The sequence below is a fragment of the Lithobates pipiens genome, unplaced genomic scaffold (assembly GCF_037356315.1).
Source record: "Lithobates pipiens isolate NorthernLeopardFrog02 unplaced genomic scaffold, aLitPip1_a1.2 Scaffold_22, whole genome shotgun sequence".
NCBI lineage: Eukaryota > Metazoa > Chordata > Amphibia > Anura > Ranidae > Lithobates > Lithobates pipiens.
In genome coordinates this window covers 343,640,499-343,663,911 of record NW_027507784.1, presented here as the reverse complement: position 1 = coordinate 343,663,911, position 23,413 = coordinate 343,640,499, and the positions used below count along the sequence as shown (strand labels likewise).

At 45.1% G+C, this 23,413-nt stretch overlaps 1 protein-coding gene across 1 annotated transcript in view; it reads left to right on the top strand.

The window, feature by feature from the left end:
• The first annotated feature begins 1,383 nt into the window (after window positions 1-1,383).
• Window positions 1,384-23,413, top strand: part of CLASP1 (cytoplasmic linker associated protein 1) — a 233,225-nt gene continuing 211,195 nt past the window's right edge. The window contains exons 1-4 of the mRNA XM_077449691.1: window positions 1,384-1,510; window positions 5,529-5,620; window positions 5,783-5,859; window positions 11,918-12,015. The gene's annotated coding sequence lies outside the window, so the exon portion shown is untranslated. The remainder of the gene's footprint in view (window positions 1,511-5,528; window positions 5,621-5,782; window positions 5,860-11,917; window positions 12,016-23,413) is intronic.

Here is a 23,413-nt window from a genome sequence, read left to right as displayed (position 1 = left end):
CAGTGCAAATCACATCCGATCTCTGTAGCGATGCAAGTTCAGCCATACAGATAGTATGGCTGAATTCGCATCGCACCCGCCCCAAACTTGCACAGGACCCTTTTTTTTGGTCCGCAGCAGAATCGGATCGCATGGGTGTTCACACCATGCGATCCGATTCCTGTCCGAGTTTGCAGATCGCACTGCGATATGCAAACTGATCTGGGGGGTGTCATTAACGTTTCACTGACACTCCCAGCAGTTCGCATAGGGCAGTGTGAACTGCCGGCAGGAGGCATGCGATGCGGGAAAACGCCGCGGATTTGCGGCGTTCCCGCATCGCTTCAGTGTGAACCCAGCCTTACTGTCAAATCAAATGGCATTTCAATGAGCAACAGGTGTGATGGGGGGGGGGGGGTGTGGAGGTGGGGGTAAAGAGTTCACAGGCCTTAAGCTTTATTGAACTGCCAAAGGATACATAGCGGGGGGTTAGGGGAAATCTTCACCCTCTCCATTGAAATGAATGGAAAGCTCTTCAAAAGCGCTCAAATGTTTTACTGGCAGTTTAGAATCACCTCAGTGTGAAAAGGAGCCTTGTGCTTCAGGGGTCTGCAGTCCATACAAAAGCACTGATATAGGCCGACCAACAATACAATTTGGACTAAACAAATTTGCATAGCTCCACCCACTTACCTGAACCACTTGTGTACCGTTTACCGCTGTACTTTTACCAACGATGGACCATGGCCCTATAGTTAGGCTGGCCATACACCATACAATTTTCTTATTCAATTTCCTTTAGATTTACCTTCAACTGTGTAGTACAAGGGCCTGCCTGACTGCACACAAATTGAAAGTGTTTAGGTTTGACTTCGATATTATATGGTTTTGGGAAATCTTTAGAAGAAATTTGTATAATGCATGGCCAGCCTTACTCTGTGCTGGGAAATAGCCATCAGGTGGCCAATCTGTTGGGTGATCCCTGTGTACCCAGCTGTCATTGGACAGACACTGTATATACAGCCGAGCGACTGGATACTGTGTGATCACTGTGATTGGGGGCAGGGCCAAGCTGCACTGTGTGTGTCAGTAGACACACAGTGCTACTCAGGTTAGAGTGTCTTACTATGGTGGCACATGGAGAAGAGGGGGAGCCCATGTTTATCATTAAAAAAACAAAAACAAAAAATAACATTACCACTTGAATTGACAGGAGTTGGAAGTGGACTGTCAGTGCTATCACTCCTGTCCTCGTACTTTGAGGGGCTCAGGGGGTGTCCATCCAGCTAATCTTCGCTCCTGAACATCTATGAATGTCAATGGTTTATTTGGGTTTGCTGCAGGAATACATTCAGGCTGTAAATTCTAACCCATTGTATCAAATCAGAAACGTATGTCTCCATCTTCCTTTTCTCTTTGTCTTTCCAGTCCTGCCAAATCTGATCGATCGATTAGGTGATGCAAAGATTCAGTCCGAGAACAAGATCAGGCCCTGCTGCTGAAGATTATGGAGCAGTCATGCAGCCCACAGGTAATTCTGAAAGTCCAGTCTCACTTTGTTTGTGATGTTTTATAGCGGCACCATAATGTGTAGCGTTGTACTGAGAGATGTACAGTGCCTTGCGAAAGTATTCGGCCCCCTTGAACTTTTCAACCTTTTGCCACATTTCAGGCTTCAAACATAAAGATATAAAATTTTTATTTTTTGTGAAGAATCACCAACAAGTGGGACACAATTGTGAAGTGGAACGAAATCTATTGGATTTTTGAAACTTTTTTAACTAATAAAAAAAAATGAAAAGTGGGGCGTGCAAAATGATTGGGCCCCCTTGCGTTAATACTTTGTAGAGCCACCTTTTGCTGCGATTACAGCTGCAAGTCGCTTGGGGTGTCTCTATCAGTTTTGCACATCGAGAGACTGAAATTCTTGCCCATTCTTCCTTGCAAAACAGCTGGAGCTCAGTGAGGTTGGATGGGAGAGCGTTTGTGAACAGCAGTTTTCAGCTCTTTCCACAGATTCTCAATTGGATTCAGGTCTGGACTTTGACTTGGCCATTCTAACACCTGGATACGTTTATTTGTGAACCATTCCTTTGTAGATTTTGCTGTATGTTTGGGATCATTGTCTTGTTGGAAGATAAATCTCCGTCCCAGTTTCAGGTCTTTTGCAGACTCCAACAGGTTTTCATCCAGAATGGTCCAGTATTTGGCTGCATCCATCTTCCCCTCAATTTTAACCATCTTCCCTGTCCCTGCTGAAGAAAAGCAGGCCCAAACCATGATGCTGCCACCACCATGTGTGACAGTGGGGATGGTGTGTTGATGGTGATGAGCTGTGTTGCTTTTACGCCAAACATATCGTTTTGCATTGTGGGCAAAAAGTTGGATTTTGTTTCATCTGACCAGAGCACCTTCTTCCACATGTTTGGTGTGTCTCCCAGGTGGCTTGTGGCAAACTTTAGACAAGACTTTTTATGGATATCTTTGAGAAATGGCTTTCTTCTTGCCACTCTTCCATAAAGGCCAGATATGTGCCGTGTACGACTGATTGTTGTCCTATGGACAGACTCTCCCACCTCAGCTGTAGTTCTCTGCAGTTCATCCAGAGTGATCATGGGCCTCTTGGCTGCATCTCTGATCAGTCTTCTCCTTGTCTGAGCTGAAAGTTTAGAGGGACACCCAGGTCTTGGTAGATTTGCAGTGGTCTGATACTCCTTCCATTTCAATATGATCGCTTGCACAGTGCTCCTTGGGATGTTTAAAGCTTGGGAAATCTTTTTTGTATCCAAATCCGGCTTTAAACTTCTCCACAACAGTATTATGGACCTGCCTGGTGTGTTCCTTGGTCTTCATGATGCTCTCTGCACTTTCAACAGAACCCTGAGACTATCACAGAGCAGGTGCATTTATACAGAGACTTGATTACACACAGGTGGATTCTATTTATCACCATCAGTCATTTAGGACAACATTGGATCATTCAGAGATCCTCGCTGAACTTCTGGAGTGAGTTTGCACGCACCACTTTTCAGTTTTTATTTGCTAAAAAAGTTTAAATTATCCAATAGATTTTGTTCCACTTCACAATTGTGTCCCACTTGTTGGTGATTCTTCACAAAAAATAAAAATTTTATATCTTTATGTTTGAAGCCTGAAATGTGGCAAAAGGTTGAAAAGTTCAAGGGGGCTGAATACTTTCGCAAGGCACTGTATGGTAAATAATGATACAATACAGTACAGAACTATTCAGTGTTTACTAATAAACCACACTTGGCCACATGACCCTTCCCTGATTGTGGGAGAAACTTCCATTCATGGCTTTACCTGCCTGGAGCTATTGGGACAATTTTACATTTTTGTGACCACATCTCCACCTGCATGCAGCAAGTCACAGCTGAAGGACTCAACCTGAAAATAAATAAGTTGGGGCATTAAATAAAAATAAAGTATACTCCCCTCTATGCTGCAGCTGTGCACATTGGCTCTAAGACCGAGAACTGAGTGATCACATGACCGCTGATCGCTCAGTTCTCGATCTGACCGGTGACTGTCAATTTCAGTACTGGAATTACCGTTTGCGGTTTGAAAAGTATGTAAACGGCAAAGGAGAAGCTGCAAAGCATGCTGGGAATCCAGGGATGGGAAGTTGTGGACAGAGACGGACAGCAGACAAGCAGCAGTCACAACTACAGTCACGCAAAATCTCCTGCGCTCAAAAGTGGTGCGACGGCAGTGGAAATGGCCTAGAATTTCTATGGCTCCCAGTAGATGCACAGGCCGCGCTGCCCTCCAAGGGTCAGGGGACACCCAATGGGAACGATGTAAAAGAAGGAATAGAGGGCGCATTACCCAATGGTATTTATTGAAATCACAAAGAAGGATACATACAAACAAGTGGATGATGAAAGAATACAAATATACACAGAGCAGCCAGGACTGTGCCCAGCGCGACGGAGAACCTTCCAGATGATTAACGCGTTTTTTGAGGGGAGAAACATGTTGGATACCTGGAAGGTTCTCCGGCATGCTGGACACAGTCCTGGTGTTCTGGTTGCTCTGTGTCCATTGTGGACTTTGATATGCTTTTTATCATCCCCTTGTGAGTATGGTTCCTTCTTTTTGAGGCCAGATGCGGCCCTTTGCTTGCTTTTCATTCGTCCCTTGGGGTCATAATCCCCCCCCCCCCACACTGACACCAATGAAGGGGCACAATTCCTTCCACTAATACCAGTGATGGGGCACAATTTCTTCCAATGACACCAACAATGGGACCCTATGACATTATTGATGCGGCAAAATTCTACCCAGTGACGCCAAGAATGGGGCACAATTCCTCCCACTGACACCAATGATGGGGCAATAATTCCTCCCACTGACACCAATGATGGGGCACTATTCCTCCCACTGACACAATGATGGGGCACTATTCCTCCCACTGTCACCAATGATGGGGCACTATTCCTCCCACTGTCACCAATGATGGGGCACTATTCCTCCCACTGTCACCAATGATGGGGCACTATTCCTCCCACTGTCACCAATGATGGGGCACTATTCCTCCCACTGTCACCAATGATGGGGCACTATTCCTCCCACTGACACCAATGATGGGGCACTATTCCTCCCACTGACACCAATGACGGGCCATTCTTTTTTCCCCAATGATGTTGGTGTCTTTTCTACTCTCAATGGTCACAGTCCGGCCCCCCTAAAGTTTTTGAAGGACAGTAAACTTGCCCCAAACAAGCTCAGGCTGGAATAAAAATAAAACAAAAAAACTTCTGCAGCAATACGCACCAAACTGAGCATGTGCAAAATGCCTCCAAGACTCTGTTCTATCAGGAGATGAATTTGGGACAGTAAAAGAAGGGGAGGATCAGAGAAGGCAGTATCAAACAGCCTTTTTTACTCCATGCAGAGAATTAACCCCTTAGGTTCCACAGTGAGTATAACAAGCACGCTTTACTGCATATACAGGCTGATTTTATTGTTGTGGGTTTAGTAACACTTTAACATACACAACCGCAGCATTTTGCATGAACGGAGTGCGAATTTGGTGCGGTGCAGGAAACGCACAGAAATCGCAAATTTCACACCGCAGCAGAGAATTCCTGAGCAAAACGTAGTAAGTACATCTCTGTAGTACATGCCTAGAAAGCGCTGCAAGTACAGAAAGACTTGGTGATCTGCCAGAAATCCAGGGAGCTTCTAATTTCCTGATTGAAGTGACAACTTTCTCTCTGCTGCACTGAATTACCAAAAGCATTGTAGTCTGCCCTGCCCAGTTATCCCCTGCTAGACTACAGAACATTTGCCTTGTGTTATTGAGATGAGAACATCCAGAACTCCCGAGCAGGGGGAAATCTGAAAATCTTCAGTTTCTTCCCTAAGCGATAAGACCGCCCCCCCCCCCCCCCACCACCACCACACACTTGACCTAAAATCTGTGTCCTGACCTGTACACACCATGTGCACATTGCCTGGCTGTGCTGTGCTGTGATATGATCCTTGTGATGTTGTCTTATGGTGTAAATTGTATCTCCTTTCAGTATGTCTGGGACCGGATGCTGGGAGGCTTCAAGCACAAGAATTTCCGCACCCGTGAAGGGGTCTGTCTCGTCCTTATAGCAACTCTTAACATGTGAGTTTCCTGCCTGTCTCTGTGTGCCTGTCTCTGTGTGCCTGTCTCTGTGTGCCTGTCTCTGTGTGCCTGTCTCTGTGTGCCTGTCTCTGTGTGCCTGTCTCTGTGTGATCATCTCTCCTTCCTACAGCTAGAAATGATCTTTTCCTGTTCTGTCTACAGATACGGCGCCAACAGCCTGACTCCTGAGTAAGTTTGTACCTCATATATGTAACCTGCTCGGGGACCCCAACAGTCAGGTGAGGCCCGTTATGCCCTGTAATGTTTGTATTTATTTGTTTTGCACAATTCTGTAACTCGTGTCTATTAATAAATCTCAATGCTTGCTTAGCCAAGTGAGCGATCGGATTTTGGTCTTATGCTTTGTGTGCTGAATTGGTCAGGAAAAGCTGTGCTATTTTTTTTTTTTATAGTCTGTTGGAATGATGAGGGGAGTCACAAGACATGGAAGTTGGATGATATGTAGGAAATCTCTTCTGTAGTTCTGGGGTTAGGGGCTCGGGGTGAATTTGTGCTGGGGTATATAGGAAGAGAGAGAATTTGAGCTGGGGGGGGGGGGGAAAGTTGAGGGATATAGGTTTTGTGCTAGGGAGGGGGAAGTTTATTTTGGAGGGAGGGGGGGGGAGTCCCAGAAGTCCCACCCTCAATACGGTTAAAAATGGATATCCTTTTTTTATTTTTTTAAAATCCCTTTTATTCCTGTATACAGGCATTTGGAGTTGGTTGTGAGATATAATACAGTGGTCAGAGTGTCTGGGGGACTGGGAGCAGCTGGGAGATGTGGTGCAGGCATGGGGGGGGGGGGGGTGGGAGATGTAGTGCAGGCATGTGGGGACGGCCCCTTCCTGTTCAATGACTGCGCACCAGTGCACAAAGCTAGGTTCATAAAGACTTGGATGAGCGAGTTTCGGGTGCAGGACATTGACTGGCCTGCACACAACCCAATAGAACACCTTTAGGATGAATTAAAGCGGAGACTGCGAGGCAGGCCTTCTCATCCAACATCAGCGCCTGACCTCACAAATGCTCTTCTGGAAGAATGGTCAAACATTCCCATAGACACATCTCCTAAACCTTGTGGACGGCCTTCCCAGAAGAGTTGAAGCTGTTATAGCTGCAAACTCAATATTGAACCCTACTAGACAGACTAAGACTGGGATGCCATTAAAATGTATGTGTGTGTAAAGGCAGGTGTCCCAATACTTTTGATAATATAGTGTGTGTGCGTGCGTGTGTGCGTGTGCATGCATGTGTGTGTGTGCGTGTGTTTTTCAGTTCTAGCATTTTATACTGCGTTATTGCATTTACTGTACAATTTTCCTGACCATGTTCTTATAAATGCAGCACTTTCTTTGCAACCAGTAGATGGCGCTATAGTATATTTGTGTTTTAGCTCTCACACTTTACTGCAGTAGCTGTACACACTTTGGTTCTCTTTTATATACCGTTTTTAACCACTTGACCTCTGGAAGTTTTAACCCCCCCCCCCCACACCCTCGCATGACCAGGCAATTTTTTGTGATACGACACTGCGTTACTGTAACTGACAATTGCGCGGTCATGTAACGCTGTACCCAAATAAAAAAAAATTTTTTCTCCACACAAATAGAACTTTCTCTTGGGGGGTATTTGAAAACCTCAATGTTTTTAATTTTTTTATTTTTTTTGCACTATAAAGGGGGAAACAAAAACTGCAATCTTTAAAAAAAAAAAAAAAAAAAATTTTCTTTTTGCTATAAAACACATCCAATAAAAAGAAAAAAAAAATCCTTTATAAATTTAGGCCAATATGTATTCTGCTACATGTTTTTGGTAAAAAAAAAAAAAAAAAAAATCCCCCCAAAAAGCGTACATTGGTTTGCGCAAGTGTTATATTGTCTACATACTATGGGATATGTACTGGAATTTTTTTTTTTTTATTTGCTACTTAAAGCGGGACTGCGATATTGCAGCAGACATTCGGACACTGACACTTTGTGGGAACCAGTGATCAGTGCTAAAAATCTGCACTGTCACTGTACTAATGACACGGCTGGGAAGTGTTAAACATCTAGGCTGAAGGGCTTAACTTAGTGCCTAGCCAGTGTTTATGTGCACTTTGTGTGTTGCTTTTCCTTTACCTAGTATGTGATCTGGCACAGGAGAGCCGCCTTGCCGCTGTATATGTAAGTTATACAGTCGGCAAGTGCTTAATGCCGCGTCCCTTAACCTTTCCTCAGTCAAGGCAGCCATTAAAGGAGAAGTATAGCCAAAGCTTGTTTGTGGATCACAGGAGTGGAGTTGGATTTGCGCTCCTATCACCTGTTTTCAGCAGAGAGCGGGCTGAAATCTGCTCTCTGCTGACGTCACCGTTGGCATTCCAGGCACCGTGTCATCCCGACAATAAAGTCTGGATCCGTCAGATCCCTAGACTGACACCCCGCCCAACCTCTCGGAGAGCCTGAGCCGGCCGCCCACTCCACAGCCCAGCACTCCAGTGAGCCAAAGAGGCAGTAGAGAGCTGCTGACAGACATCGGCTCTATGTCAGAACCGAGCGATTGGAAATGTTCGATCTTTCAGTTCTCAGTGCAGAGGTTCCGGGGGACAGATGCAGCATCCACCTAGGTAAGTAGGAAAAAAATAACAAACCATACTTTTCTTTTAACCACTTGCCGGCCTGCTCACACAGATACTGCGGCGGGTCAGCTCTCCTGCGCAAATCGCCATAACTGTACGGACGGCTCGCGCAGTTGCGGGCAGGGGCAAACTTGGATGTCTGCCTGGCAACCCTCGATCACCTGTTACAGAAGCAGAACGGGGAGCTGCCTTTGTAAACAACATTCTGGTGAGAAATGTCAGATCTACTGGTTCCCAGTGATCGGGAACAGTGATCTGGCATGTCACTGCCAGCCCATCCTCCCTACAGTTAGAACACTCTGAGGGAACACACTTAAAGCAGAGGTCCACCCTAAAGTGGAGCTTCCGCTCATTGTACAGTACAGGTATCTGCACCCACTTCCGGAATAGATATCTGCAGAATCTACGCCCCTTTCCGCAGAATCTACGCCCCTTTCCGAAGGTCCCCCGCTGTCTGCTGGGAAACACACGGATCCCAGAGACAGCGGGGACCATCCTTATTGCGCAGCGCGACTCGCGCATGCGCAGTAGGGAACCGGGAAATGAAGCCGAAAGGCTCCACTTCCTGATTCCCATACCCAAGATGGCGGGTGGCAGCACCCGAGACACGATCGAGAGATCGGCTTCGGGGGTGCCGACATCGCGGGTGCGCTGGGCGGGTAAGTGTCATTATTTTAAAAGTCAGCAGCTGCAGTATTTGTAGCTGCTGGCTTTTAATAAAAAAAAAAATGGCGGACTCCCGCTTTAACCCCTTGATCGCCCCCTCGTGTTAACCTCTTCACTACCAGCTTCCATTTTTACCTTGATCAGTGCATTTTTATAGGATTGATCAATATAATAATGTCACTGGTCCCCCAAAAAAAAGTGTAATTTTGTTGTCGGATTTGTCCACCGCAATGTCGCAGTCCTGCTAAAAATCAGATTGCCACCATTACCTGTAAAAACAATAAAAATAAAGTCCCTAAATCTATCCCATAGATGGTAGACATGGTAACGTTTGCGCAAACCAATCATTATATGCCTATTGTGTTTTTTTTTATTTTTTACCAAAAATATGTAGTAGAATATATATATATATATATATATATATATATATATATATATATATATATATATATATATATATATATAGGCCTAAACAGATGAATAAATTATTATTTTTTTTTAATATATATATATTTTTTGGATATGTATTATAGCAAAAAGTAAAAAATGTTTATTTTTTTTTCAAAATTGTCGCTCCTTTTTTGTTTATAGCACAAAAAATAAAACCCGCAGAGGGGATCAAATCTATTTGTGGGGAAAAAAAAGGGACATCGATTTTATTTGGGTACAGCGCCACACGACCGCGCAATTGTGTATCGCAAAAAATGGCCTGGTCATGAAAGGGGTGAATCCTTCCGGGGCTGAAGTGGTTAAACGTATGCACAATCTCCAGGCACCGCATTCTAAAATGTAGAAAACCAAAGCAATAGACATCCAATGTTGGAGGGGATTTTTCTCTACAGTGCAAATATATTTTTTGCACGCTGTTGCTGACTAATGAGCATTTCTCTGATCTCTCAGTCTCTCTCCCTCGTGCAGCTAATGTGACCCCCCCCCCCCCCCGGTGCTGATGAAGAGGGCAGGAAAGGGGGGCAAACAAAGATGCTGCGCATGCGCCTGACATGCTCCTTATTGACTGATGATGTCATCCGTTGTTAGGATGCCAGCAGTTGGCCCGCACGGTGCCCAAAGTTCTAATACTGCACAATAAAACCTGTGGCAGCCTTGACCCCGCCCCCCCCCCCCTGCCAGCTTGTTGACAACATTTGGGCAATTTCAGGCATTTTGCCGCATCACCCCTGAAGAACCCTCACTAGACGGCAACCTGGTTGATGTCACAGCATTGAACGTAGCCGTTGTTATAATTGGTAATCCCTTATTACATGTTCACCGGAAAAGTGCTGAAATCTACAATTCAGGATTGTAATGGTGGGGAGATCACATGACTTGGCAGATGAAATGAGTGTTTTTACCCTTGTGTGTGTTTTTATTTATTTATTTATTTATTTTTTACATCATGCCTAGCATGTGACCCGGCACTTCCTGGTAGGAGGTGCATCGCTTACGCTGTGATTAGTCACAGCAGAAGCAGATCACCGGATGTCCGCCGGCACCCGCTGATTGGCGAGACACAGGACGGAGCTCTGCCTATGTAAACAAAGCAGAGCTCTGTCCTGTCAGCAAGGATGTGCTGGATTTTGTTTCCCTGCAAAGCACATCCCTTAGTAAAGCATCACATGGTAAACACAAAAACACTGGCTAGGCACACAGTTAAAGGGGTTGTAAACCCTTGTGTTTTTTCACCTTAATGCATCCTATGCGTCACACGACCTGACAATTGCGCCGTCGCGTGACACACACCCCCCATTTTACTTACCTGAGCCCTGGAACTTGACCCGGCGGGGACACACTGTCTCTCTGCCCGGGGGTTCTTGGCTCTTGATTGGATAGATTTATAGCAGCGCAGCCATTGGCTCCCACTGCGGTCAATCAAATCCAATGACACGGGGGGCGGGGCCGAGTCATACATTCGGCAGCTATGGACGCCAAATGCTGGACTCGGGAGCGCACCCGCAAGGTAACCCTCTTCGGGAGAGCGCTTCTCCTAGGGCAGTGATGATGAACCTTGGTATTCATATGCGATGAATACTAGCCCATTATGCTTTTACTTTGCAGGGGAATAAAGAGGAATTAAAACACAGGGTTTACTTCCTCTTTAAAGTGGAGGGCCACCCTAAAAAAAAAAATACATTAAAAATTAGAAAAAAAATCAGAAAAAAAAAATGAAGAATTTTTTTTTTTTTTTTACTTGCCAGAAATGCCTGTTGCTAGGCACATCATCCTAATCTGCCTCTTCCTCCTCCGCAGAGATCTTCTGGACTTCTCTCCTCTATGTGGCGTCTTCTGGGTAATGGGTCGCGCTGTGTTCTGGGAACTGTGTGTCCCAGAACACAGCGCGCCCCATTCACAAAGCGCTGTGCGACTCGCGAATGCGCAGTAGGTAATGGGCAGTGAAGCCGCAAGGCTCCACTGCCTGTTTCCCTTAGCCATAATGGCGGCGCCAGGACCAGAGACCGAGGGACGGGTCAGCCTCGGGCGGCCGACATCGCGGACGCCCTGGACAGGTAAGTGTGCTTATTAAGTCAGCAGCTACAGTGTTTGCAGCTGCTGACTTTAATTTTTTTTTTTTTAAACCGGCCCTCCTCTTTAAGGTGAAGGTAAATAGAAGGGAAAAATGCATCGGAACACATCAAAAACTCATAAAGATGAAGAACGCAAGAATGCATCCGGGCTGCGTTTCTATGGTTTAAATTATCCCTTAATGAATAAAAGCTTATCATTGTGAGCACCCCTGTCAGTGGGAGGGATCCGGGCAGAGAAATACGCGGTTCAGTATAGTTTTCCGTTGGAATGAATTCAGAGAATTTATAAAGAAGACACTTTGTGTTGATTTTAGATGGAACTTTTCTCCTTTTTTCTTTGTTACGTTGATATCCTTCATCGTGTATCATTGTTGGCGGTCCGGAGAGGAATGACGAGTCCTTGAGCCCAGGGCCAGCCGTGCCGCATTGTGTTTTCCTCGCATGCGCAGAACACGTGGTAATGTTTGTTCGTTCTGTGCGTCTCCCCTGCAGGTGCGGGATGCAGCAATAAACTGCCTGGTGGAAATCTACAGACATGTGGGAGAACGTGTTCGCACCGACCTCAGCAAAAAAGGGCTTCCCCAATCTCGGTGAGTTCTCATCTTTCCCGCTCCTCTGCTTAGTGTTTGCTGATTATTTTCTCCTCAGTCATCAACATTTTTATGTCTTGTCTTAACCCCCCCCCATATCGCGCCTAAAGGGTAAAACTATTTTTTTCTTTTTTTTTCCTTTTTTTATTTTTTTTTTCCTTGGGGTAAAACTAATTTTAATGCCTAAGCACAATTTTGAAACTTTGACATGTGTTAGTAAAACCGAACATTTCGTCACACCTACTTTGTGCATCCAGGTGGATTATACCGCATTTTATTTTCAGGACAAATTAGGCTTTCGTTTCGGTGGTAAATAGTAATGGATTTCTTTTGATGAATTTTTTTTTATTATCAAAGGAAAACTGAGCCAAACTAGTAAAAAAAAAAAAAAAAAAAAAATTTTTTTTTTATTTATATCTGTATATTTCTTCCAAAATAAATGATCCTGCTCCTGCCACATATGTTAACCTCCCTGGCGGTATGATTGTCAGATTTTTGTGTCTCAAAGCGGTACAATTGTTTTGCGTAGAAATTTGGCGTTTTATATTGTAGGCCTGTAATTTTTACAAATAACGCACTTAAAGCGGTTGTGTATCAATTGTATAATATAATAAGGCTTACCTGTAGGTAAAAAGAATATCTCCTAAACCTGTACAGTTTAGGAGATCTTCCCCCTGCAATGAGCCACTGCCTTCAGCGACGCATGCGCACAGGGGATTCTCGGCTGAAAGCCTGGCAGATGCCGGACTTTGCCAGAAAGAAGTGACGACACTGTGGCTCCAGCCACTCACAGCGATGGAGCCGCAATACCCGGAAGGCACGCCGAGGCAACAATGTCAGCTCCCTCGGCGTGGACCAGGTGAGTTACCGATGCCTCGTTCTAAGGTAAGTATTTCATAATGAGCTAGTATGCGGTGCATACTAGCTCATTATGGTTTTTGCCTTACAGGTGTATAAAAAATAAATAAAAAATGTGGGGGTATACAACCGCTTTAAATCTGTCCAAACAGTCTAGTAGATATCCCGGGTATGAGGAAATTTGAAACACAAAATCATAGATTATAATATAATAACTATAAATAATTATAAAAAATAATACAATTAATTTCCACACGATTCACGATCGCTCGATTCTGCAAGTGATTCTAATTTACTATCGCTGTTTTCTAGTTGGTCTAAAACCACTTTTGATGTAAAGGGACACTTTTTGGTTGCTATGGACAAACTCAAGTTTCCAGGCAGAAAGAACATTATGTATAATATAAAACAGCATGCACTGCACTGCTGTCCCTAAGGAACAGCAGATCTGTCTCTCCTCCCCTGACAGAACGGGGATCTGCCTGTTTACAGAAGTGATCTCGGACATCGCACGGGCAGGTAGATTTTCACTGACTGAAAGAATCAATGAACTACCTAGAGAGCTCAACAGCGCCGTGGTAGTTCATTGAGAATAGAGATGGACTCGGGCATGTTCGGGATCTTTGTCCCAACCCAGGGGCCCAATCCCACCAGGAAGCCCACACTGCACACGGCTAATCACAGGCAGTGGGACGTTTCCTGATCCGCAGCTGCACAGAGCGGGAAATGTCTCACTGCCTGTTATTGGTGATGTGCGGTGTCGGCTTCCTGGTGGGATCCGGCAGGTGGGTTGGGACTAGGATCCCGAACACGCCCGGGCCCTAGGGTTGCCACCTCATCTCTTTAAACCCGAACACATATGAATTACACGGTTTCTGAGACTAATTTAGTGCAGATAAGTCACCAAGTGAGTTTAATTACCACCTTAATCAGCCACAGAACCTGTGCAATCAGTATGTGTTCAGGTTTAAAGGGATGAGGAGGCAACTCCCAAGCCCATCTCTAGGCTGTCTGTATTTGTAGTTTGTTGATTCTCAGATAAATGCAGGAGTCTTTGGATTGTGACAGTGGGTACAGGGAAAAGATCCCCGGCTCGCTGTCACAAGGGGGGGGCGGGGTGGTCTGATACTGGGCATGTTGCACCGTAAATATGGGTGTAACATGTTCAGAAAGGTGAACTTATCTTTCATGGTAGGCTCACCTCACATGCATTCCAGTGCTTTTTTTTTTTTTCTGCACCCAAAACGCATAGAAAGTAGGCTACATGGTTTTCAGTGGCATAGTTTACATCAGTGCTTGCAGTTCCAGTGCATTCCGGTTCCCGAAAAAAAAGTAGAACATGCTGCATTTTTCCTGCACAGATCTGTACTGGAATGCCATAAAATGCATCAAAAAATGCACCGGACCCCCAGTACAGACAGTTCCCGAGTTACAAACATCCGACTTGCATATGACTCGGTTACTAGCGGAGGGAAATACAGGAATGAATTTTTCTTCCTGTTAAGACTTCTCATGGGAGAAAGGTGTCTCCGCTGAAGCTTTATCACCAATCCTTGTTTCCACGGCAACCAAAAATTTTAAAAATCCAATTGTCACAGGGGCAGAAAGTGAGGGGAAATCTTTTAAACGGGGACACAGAGAGCAAAACAAACATTACAGAGGTGTTAATCCTTCCCTATGCTATCCAAAAAAAAAACAAAAAAACCCCAACCTACCCGCTTGCCGAGTGCCTCACAACGATATACATCAGCAGAAGGGCTCACACAGGCAAACTAACGTACCTGTCCCTTTAAGCTGCAAAACACAAGTACTAGGTGGGGCTCCCACGGAAGGTAGACCTCAGAAGAGAGAGGACGAACTAAGCCAGAAGGCCATGTCCACCCCCTCCCTAGACTTTCAGGACAGGCCCGGGGACCGGCAACCCTACTCATCACACAGTGCACAGTGACAAACATAAAAAGGTGACAAACAACAAAGAAAATAAATAAAGTGGGAGAGGAATACGTGAAGGAGAGTGAAAAGGTGGCCATTGTGTAAAAAAAAAAAAAAAAAAATGACAAGGCCCTCTGGGGGCCCCTTGACGTGGCCCTTTAAAGAGGCGGCCTGCGGGCATGACCGTGGCAAGCTCCGTGAGTCGGGTCACGGGTCCTGCGGACTCCATCGCCGCTGTGATACCCGCAATCATCTCACGAAGAGGAAGAACGGAGAGATGCTAATGTAAACGAGCATCTCCCCGTTCTGCCTAGTGACAGTGTCACTGATCTCTGCTCCCTGTGATCGGGAGCAGAGATCAGGGACGTATCGCAAGTAGCCACGCCCCCACAGTTAGAAACACTCCCCAGGACACACTTAACCCCTACACTGCTCCCTAGTGGTTAACCCCTTCACTGCCGGTGTCATTTACACAGGAATCGGTGCATTTGTATTGCACTTGATTGCTGTATAAATCACAATGGTCCCAAAAATGTGTCAAAAATGTCCGATGTGTCCGCCATAATGTCACAGTCACGAAAAAAATCGCTGATTGCCGCCATTACTAGTAAAACCAAAAAAAAAAAAAGATTAATAAAAATGCCATAAAACTATCCCCTATTTTGTAGATGCTATAACTTTTGCGCAAACCTATCAGTAATCGCTTATTGTAATTTTTTTTTTTTTTTAATACCAAAAATATGTAGAAGAATACGTATCGGCCTAAACTGAGGAAAAAAATTATTTTTTTATATATTTTTGGGGGATTTATATTATAGCAAAATGTAAAAAATGTGTGTTTTTTTTTTTTTTTCTAAATTTTCACTCTTTTTTTTTTTTTTGTTTATAGCGCAAAAAAATAAAATCCGCAGAGGTGATCAAATACCACCAAAATAAAGCTCTATTTGTGGGGAAAAAAAGGACGTAAAAAAAAAAAAAACAATAAGCGTATATAGATTGGTTTGTGCAAAAGTTATAGCGTCTACAAACTATGGGATTTCTTTTTTTTTAACTAGTAATGGCGATCAGCAACTGCGGGATTACGATATTGCGGTGGACAAATTAAGCACCAACTGACACTTTTGCGGAGACCAGTGATGTTATTACAGTGATCAGTGGTAAAAATATGGACTGTCACTGTACTAATGACACTTGCACTCCAGTCATCTCCACTTGAATTCTTGGTCCTGTGCCGTGCAGCTGCACCCCTGTTACTGAACACAGGAGAGTTACATCAGAGGCAATCAAGCAATTAACTGTGTGCTTGACCAGTGCTTTACTGGTGGGGGAGGTGCTTTTACTAGGGGAAGGCATGGATCAGTGTCCCTGCTTTTACAGGAACATGGGATCAATACCTTCTCTACTGACAGAACAGTGATCTGCCTTGTTTACGTAGGCAGAATGTCATTCTGTCAGTGGTACCGAACAATCAGCGGGTGCTGGTGAACATTGGGTCCGCCGGGCCTGCTGATCAGCTCACGCTGTGTAAAATCACAGCTAGAGGGAGCCGACAGCGGAGCAGACTTACTCAAAACCCTGAAGTGCTGAATCGTGTGTGTGTGTGTGTGTGTGTATATATATATATATATATACATCATTCTGCACAGCCCAGCCGCCCTGTAGCAGTGAATCTGCTATGTGGAGGTCGTCAAGCAGTTAGAGGATCTTCACCCTGTAAACAAAAATCTAAAAGTCAGCTGCTCCAAATACCGAAGAAAACAAACACTTACCTGTCCCAGGATCCAGCAATGTCCTCGCCCAACCCGATTCCTTGATGGTCTCTGCGGCGATCCGACTGGGGGTGGGTATGTGTCAAAGACAGGTAGGTACATGCCCCCCCCCCCCCCCGAAAAGAGACATTCCAAATATATAGAGAGGAGTGGGGGAGGAGGAGAAGCTTACGTCTGGAAGTTGGAAATTGCTGAAGCGCAGACATCACTACTGCACCGCTACTCCAGTCATCTCCGCTTGCTGCTCGGACCTGTGCCGTGCGGCTGCACCCCTGCTTGCTGAACACAGGAGGTTTGGCCATCTGGCTTTGGTGCCATTTTTAGAGAATGATTGCAAATTAATGAGGTGGAGGTGCATGACGTCATCACGCTGCCTTTCCACCCTGTCCAGAGAATGCTATAAAATCATAAAAAAAAAAAAAAAAATGCAAAGCGTTCTCTGGCGCTCCTGCCGAGCGGGGCGCCTCCTCTGTTCAATAAGCAGAGGTGCAGCTGCTCAGCACGGGACCCAGGAGAAAGAGGAGATGACTGGAGCGGCGGTGTAGTACCCCTGTCTTCCAAAGGCATCTGCCAGATATACAGTATATACACCATTCCATTGGTCCAAGCTGGAACAATGTAACTATAAACGACCAATCCCTGGAATTATTCATTACATAAATGTCTGAAACAATCATCCCAATTGAGGCCTTTCTCCCACCTTCTGTTGGGGCGATCGTTCAAAATTCTGGATTTTTTTCACTTGCTTTCTGTTGGGAAGATAAAGATCACCAGGAGGAAGAAGGTGAGTGAATCTCCAGCGGGGAAAAAGACAGCAGCAAACACCTGGCCGAGGTTCTAATCGTTCTATTTTTGATTTAAAATAGACTTCCTATGACACCTTCCAGGAAACACCGACATCTCAGATTCACCCAGGCCTGTGTGTTTATGGGAGTTCAGTAATGGCAGTACAGTAGATAATCCTATTGATTTAAATTTTTTTCTATCTAAAGCAGGGGGTCTCAAACTGGCGGCCCTCCAGCTGTTGCAAAACTACAAGTCCCATGAGGCCTTGCAAGGCTGACAGATAGACTACCACAGGCAGAGGCATGATGGGACTTGTAGTTTCGCAACAGTTGGAGGGCCGCCAGTTTGAGACCCCTGGGCTCCAGTCACACTTGTGCGACTTATCATGTGACTTTGGACAAAGTTGCATGACAATTCGCAGCCCATTTTTTGAATGACACCTGTTCAAATCAGTGCGACTTCAAGTCACAGCGACTTTAAAAAGGTGCCGGCACCACTATGGTGTGATGTTTCATGCGACCTCGGTCCAGAGAATGTAAAGTCAGATCAAAGTCCTATCAAAATCGTGCAAAGTTGCTCTGGAGATGCACTAATGTGATTGGAGCCAAAGCTAGATTTTTGTACAAAACAGAGTGTGAATGAACAGGCTAGTGAAACATTTCTGTATTCTATAGAAGCTTAGAAAACATTCCTGTAACTGCACACCATGCCAAGTCTTGTTGCCAGACAAATGGTAACGGCTTCAACTCACTCTTTTCTAGGCCATGCCCCAACGCGTTTCGTCCCACTTGAAGGTATTAGAGGGAGCTCCAGAGGAGAAGCTTCCCTGATTAAAAAAAATGTAAGTCAAATGCTGTAGCTGCTGACCTTTAAAGCGGAGGTCCACCCTAAAATGGACCTTCCGCTTATCGGAACCCTCCCCCCCTCCGGCGCCACAATTGGCACCTTTCAGGGGGGAGGGGGGTGCATGTACCTGGATAATCCAGGTAACTGCACCCACTTCCGGGATAGCTCTCTGCGGAAAGGGGCGTAGATTACGCCCCTTTCCGCAAGTGCCCGCCCCCTTCCGCAAGTGCCCCGCTGCCTGCTGGGAAACACACAGATCCCAGAGGCAGCGGGGACCGTCCTTATTGCGCAGCACTACTCGCGCATGCGCAGTAGGGAACCGGGAAATGAAGCCGAAAGGCTCCATTTCCTGATTCCCATACCCAAGATGGCGGCGGCAGCACCCGAGTACCGATCTAGAGATCGGCTTCGGGTGCCGACATCGCGGGCGCGCTGGACAGGTAAGTGTCACTATTTTAAAAGTCAGCAGCTGCAGTATTTGTAGCTGCTGGCTTTTAAAAAAAAAAAAAAAACGCGGAGTCCCGGCGGACTTCCGCTTTAATATTAGTACACGTAGTTACATAGTTAATCAGGCTGAAAAAAGGCACAAGTTCATCCAGTTCAACCATAAAAATAAAGAAATAAAAAATATACAATCCCATATACCAAATCCTATACCCACAGTTGATCCAGAGGAAAGAGAAAAACCCCCAGCAGAGCATCATCCAATTTGCTACAGCAGGGAAAATTTTCCTTCCTGATCCCCCGAGAGGCAATTGGATTTTCCCCGGATCAACTTTACCTATCAATGTCAGTACACAGTTATATTCTGTACATTTAGGAAATAATCCAGGCCCTTTTTTAAAGCAATCCACTGAGCTGGCCAGATCCACCTCTGCAGGGAGTCTATTCCACATTTTCACAGCTCTTACTGCTAAGAAGCCTTTCCGTATTTGGAGATGAAATCTCTTTTCCTCTAGACGTAAAGAGTGCCCCCCTGTCCTCTGTGATGACCTTAAAGTGAATAACTCAACACCAAGTTCACTTTATGGACCCCTTATATATTTGTACATCCAGCGTTGACCTCACCCCAGCAAATTCCTCAATCGGCTATCAGGCCTGTCACATGTCCCAGGGGCGAACTTCCATCTCCGTTCACTGTGGCAAACTGAGCTGTAGGTGGGAGCGGGTATCTGTCCAAACCAGCTACCCCCCCCCCCCCCAAAGTTGCCAAATGTGGCAGCGGAGGGAGGGGGGAAACAAGCGTTTTGGGTGGAGCTGCTGGAGTCTGGATAAAGAGAGAATCACAATATTTTGCTTAGAATAAAGATTCCTGTGGTGTAACATCATCTTTCACATTATCGCATATATATTGGACTAACTTTACTGTTAAGTTTTTTTTTTATTTTTTATTAATGTGTTCAAAAATATTGCATTTTGAAAGACCGCTGCACAAATACAGTGTGACATAAAACATTGCAGCAACCGCCATTTTATTCTCTAGGGTCTCTGCTAAAAAAAAATATAAATATAATATTATAGGTTCTAAGTAATTTTCTAGCAAAAAATACAGATTTTATCTTTAATCTTTCAACTGCCCTCATTTACAGACTGAAGTTTATTCCTTTGATCTGAAAGAACCAAATGTTACAATGTTTCTCTTTATCTCCTCGTAAGCACTTGGCAGGCTGCCTGTGTTTTTTTTTTTTTTTTTTTTTTTTTTTACAGCTTTAACGATTAACGTGCAGCTCCAAGCTCCGCTTTAATAATGGATGCCTCCGTGATTAAAGTATAACTAAAGGCAATTTTTTTTTTCTAGTTTTGGATTTTACTATAGTTAGTGATTGTAAAGCAGTGTTAACTTTGACATCCAATGTCGATTTTAGTTATAGTATTTTGTCTAAAATGCCTTTTTATTTTTTTCCTATTTTAGTCATCTGAGTTGTTTTAGTCATATTTTAGTCTACTAAAATCTCCAGTACATTTTAGTTGATTAAAATCGAATCGACTAAGTTAAATTTTTTTAATGCATTATTGCCAAACATATCAAACATATACTCTTGGAGTGAAAATCTAATCACATGCTATTTATGTTAAGGTTTGAACATGCACTACAGACACAGATTTAGCCGTTGTGATATAAATTCAATTAGTTTTAGTTATAGTCTTTTGGCTAAAATGCCATTTTAGTCTTAATGGTATTTTAGTCATCGGAGTTGCTTTAGTTGTATTTTAGTAGACTAAAATAGAATTAATTTTAGTCAAAAATATTTTAGTCTATGAAATTAACACTGTTGTAAAGTGTTTTTTTTTCTATTAAAATAACAAACATGTTATACTTACCTGCTCTGTAATGGTTTTGCACAGAGCAACCTGGATCCCCCTCACCTCGGGTCCCCTCTTCGGTGCTCCTGGCCCCTCGCCGAGTGACCCACAGCAAGCAGCTGCAGCTCTGTGTGTCCATTCAGGCATGGAGCTGTGGTTTGGTCTCTCTCTCTCTCTCTCTCTCTCTCTCTCTCTCTCTCTCTCTCTCTCTCTCTCTCTCTCTCTCTCTCTCTCTCTCTCTTCTCTCTCTCTCTCTCTCTCTCTCTCTCTCTCTCTCTCTCTCTCTTCTCTCTCTCTCTCTCTCTCTCTCTCTCTCTCTCTCTCTCTCTCTCTCTCTCTCTCTCTCTCTCTCTCTCTCTCTTCTCTCTCTCTCTCTCTCTCTCTTCTCTCTCTCTCTCTCTCTCTCTCTCCTCTCTCTCTCTCTCTCCTCTCTCTCTCTCTCTCTCTCTCTCTCTCTCTCTCTCTCTCTCTCTCTCTCTCTCTCTCTCTCTCTCTCTCTCTTCTCTCTCTCTCCTCTCTCTCTCTCTCCCGATTAGCTGAGTTTGATTGAAAGCAGCGGTAGCCAATGGCGCTACTGCTGTGTCTCAGCCAATCAGGAGGGAGAGATGGCCGAGGCACTCGTGGATAGAGGTGGGGCTCAGGAAAGTGTGAGGGGGGGCTGCTGCACATAGAAGGCTTTTTATTTTAATGCATAGAATGCACCTTCTGCCCTTACAACCCCTTTAGGCTAGGTTTACATTGCAGCGATGCGGGAACGCCGCAAATCCGCGGCGGGTTTCCCGCATCGCATGCCTCCCGGCGGCAGTTCACACTGCCCTATGCGAACTGCTGGGAGTGTCAGTGAAACCTTAATGACACCGCCAGATCAGTTCGCATATCGCAGTGTGATCTGCAAACTCGGACAGGAATCGGATCGCATGGTGTGAACACCCATGCGATCCGATTCTGCTACGGACCAAAAAAAAGGGTTAAATGTATAAAATCTCAATACAAATTTGATTAAACAAAATGTGGCTGAATAGTTTTGGATTAAGTGGAGAGGGATTAGAACCCCTGTCAGTTTCTGTTGCTGTGCCCCCCCTTTAGGGAGAGGGAGATTCACCCTCCTCCATTTGTCCTGTTTACCATTATCATTGAAAGTGAAAGTAATAATAAAATCACAAATTTTGGGTTGTCCCCAGAAAAGTAATAGAGGGGAAAATCTTGCAATGGGGACGCTAGTTCTGGTGATTCCCAAGGAATTCCCCTAATTTGGAGGGATTTTTTTTCTCACTTGCTGTTTTGGCTATGGGGACAGGAAGTGAAGAAAAATCTCTGCAATGGAACACAGATGGCGTAAAAAAATATATCTGATGGGCTATAACCCTCCATTGCTCTATCCAAAATGAAAAAACAAAACAAAAAATCTTTTGCCTATAAGTTCTACTTAAGTCACTGAGGGTGGGACGAAACGCGTTGGTGGCATTGCCTAGGCACATAGCGAGCTAAGGCTGCTACTATTTGACAACATGATTTGGCATGGTCTGCGATTACTGGGGTGTTTTCTATGCTTCTACGGTGTGCTCTGAGTTAGGATAGACTCGCTTCCAGCCTTCAGTAGAATCCGCCAAATAGCAACTGGGTAGCCTGAGCGGAGATCCAAAGCTAAATTCGGATTCACCTTTTTTTTTTTTTTTGTATTGTTATTAGTGATGCACTGATAGTGTTATCTGTGCCAATACTGAGTACTTGAATGAGTGCAAATCACACTACAAAGAGTTACATGCGATTTGAACAGGAATGCGGTGCAATTCCTGTCCCAATCGCATGCAATTTTCCCCTCCACTCCTGTGTCTGTGTGTATTCAGTATAGAAAGGGAAGCTTCTAGTGGGCAGTTTATCAAAAATGTTATCACTCACATTAAAGTACACATCTGCTTAAGTCCAACTCTGCATAGTGTCCCCGTCCTGCCGATGATAGAAAACCACATCTGCTGGGGGAGCTCACAGGGCTGGAGGAGATGTAGAGTCGGTCAGCCCCAAGCTGACATAACTTCCGCCCTATACCCACAGGGTCCCAGAAAATTCTTCTCCAGCTCTCTGAGCACCTCCAGGGCCCGTGGTGTTCTATCATCGGCGGGACCAGGACACTTTGCAGGATTGGATTTGCGCAGATATGTACTTTAACCGCTTCCCCCCCGCCAGATAACAGAATGACGTGCGCAAAGTGGTTACGTTATCCGGACTGGATGTCCTATGACTTCCCGCAGGATAAGTCAGTCTGACACACCGCATCACCCATCTCTGTATTGGACACCATGTGATCAGCTATGTCCAATCACCAATCACAACGTAAACAGGAAGAGCCGTGTATCTGCTTTTCTTCCAATCAGATGCTGTATCTGCTTTTCTTCCAATCAGATGCTCCCCCCCCCACATTAAGCACACCCAGGACCATCAGGATTTCGATTGGGTGCCCTTTAAAGGTGCCAATCAGTGCCCAGCAGTAATGCCTGCAGGTGCCTCATCAGTGCTGCCTATTAGAGCCATCTATGAATGCCCATCAGTGACACCTCACCAGTGCCCATCAGTGCAGCCTCATCAGTGCCACCTCACCAGTGCCCATCAGTGCCACCTCACCAGTGCCCATCAGTGCCACCTCACCAGTGCCCATCAGTGCCGCCTCACCAGTGCCCATCAGTGCCGCCTCACCAGTGCCCATCAGTGCCGCCTCACCTGTGCCCATCAGTGCCGCCTATCAATGCCCATCAGTGCCACTCACCAGTGCCCTTCAGTGCAGCCTCATCAGTGCTGCCTATCAATGCCCATCAGTGCCACCTCACCAGTGCCAATCAGTGCATCCTCATCAGCGCCCATTTTATAACACAAAGAAACTTTTTTTTTTTTTCTTTCAAAAATTTTTG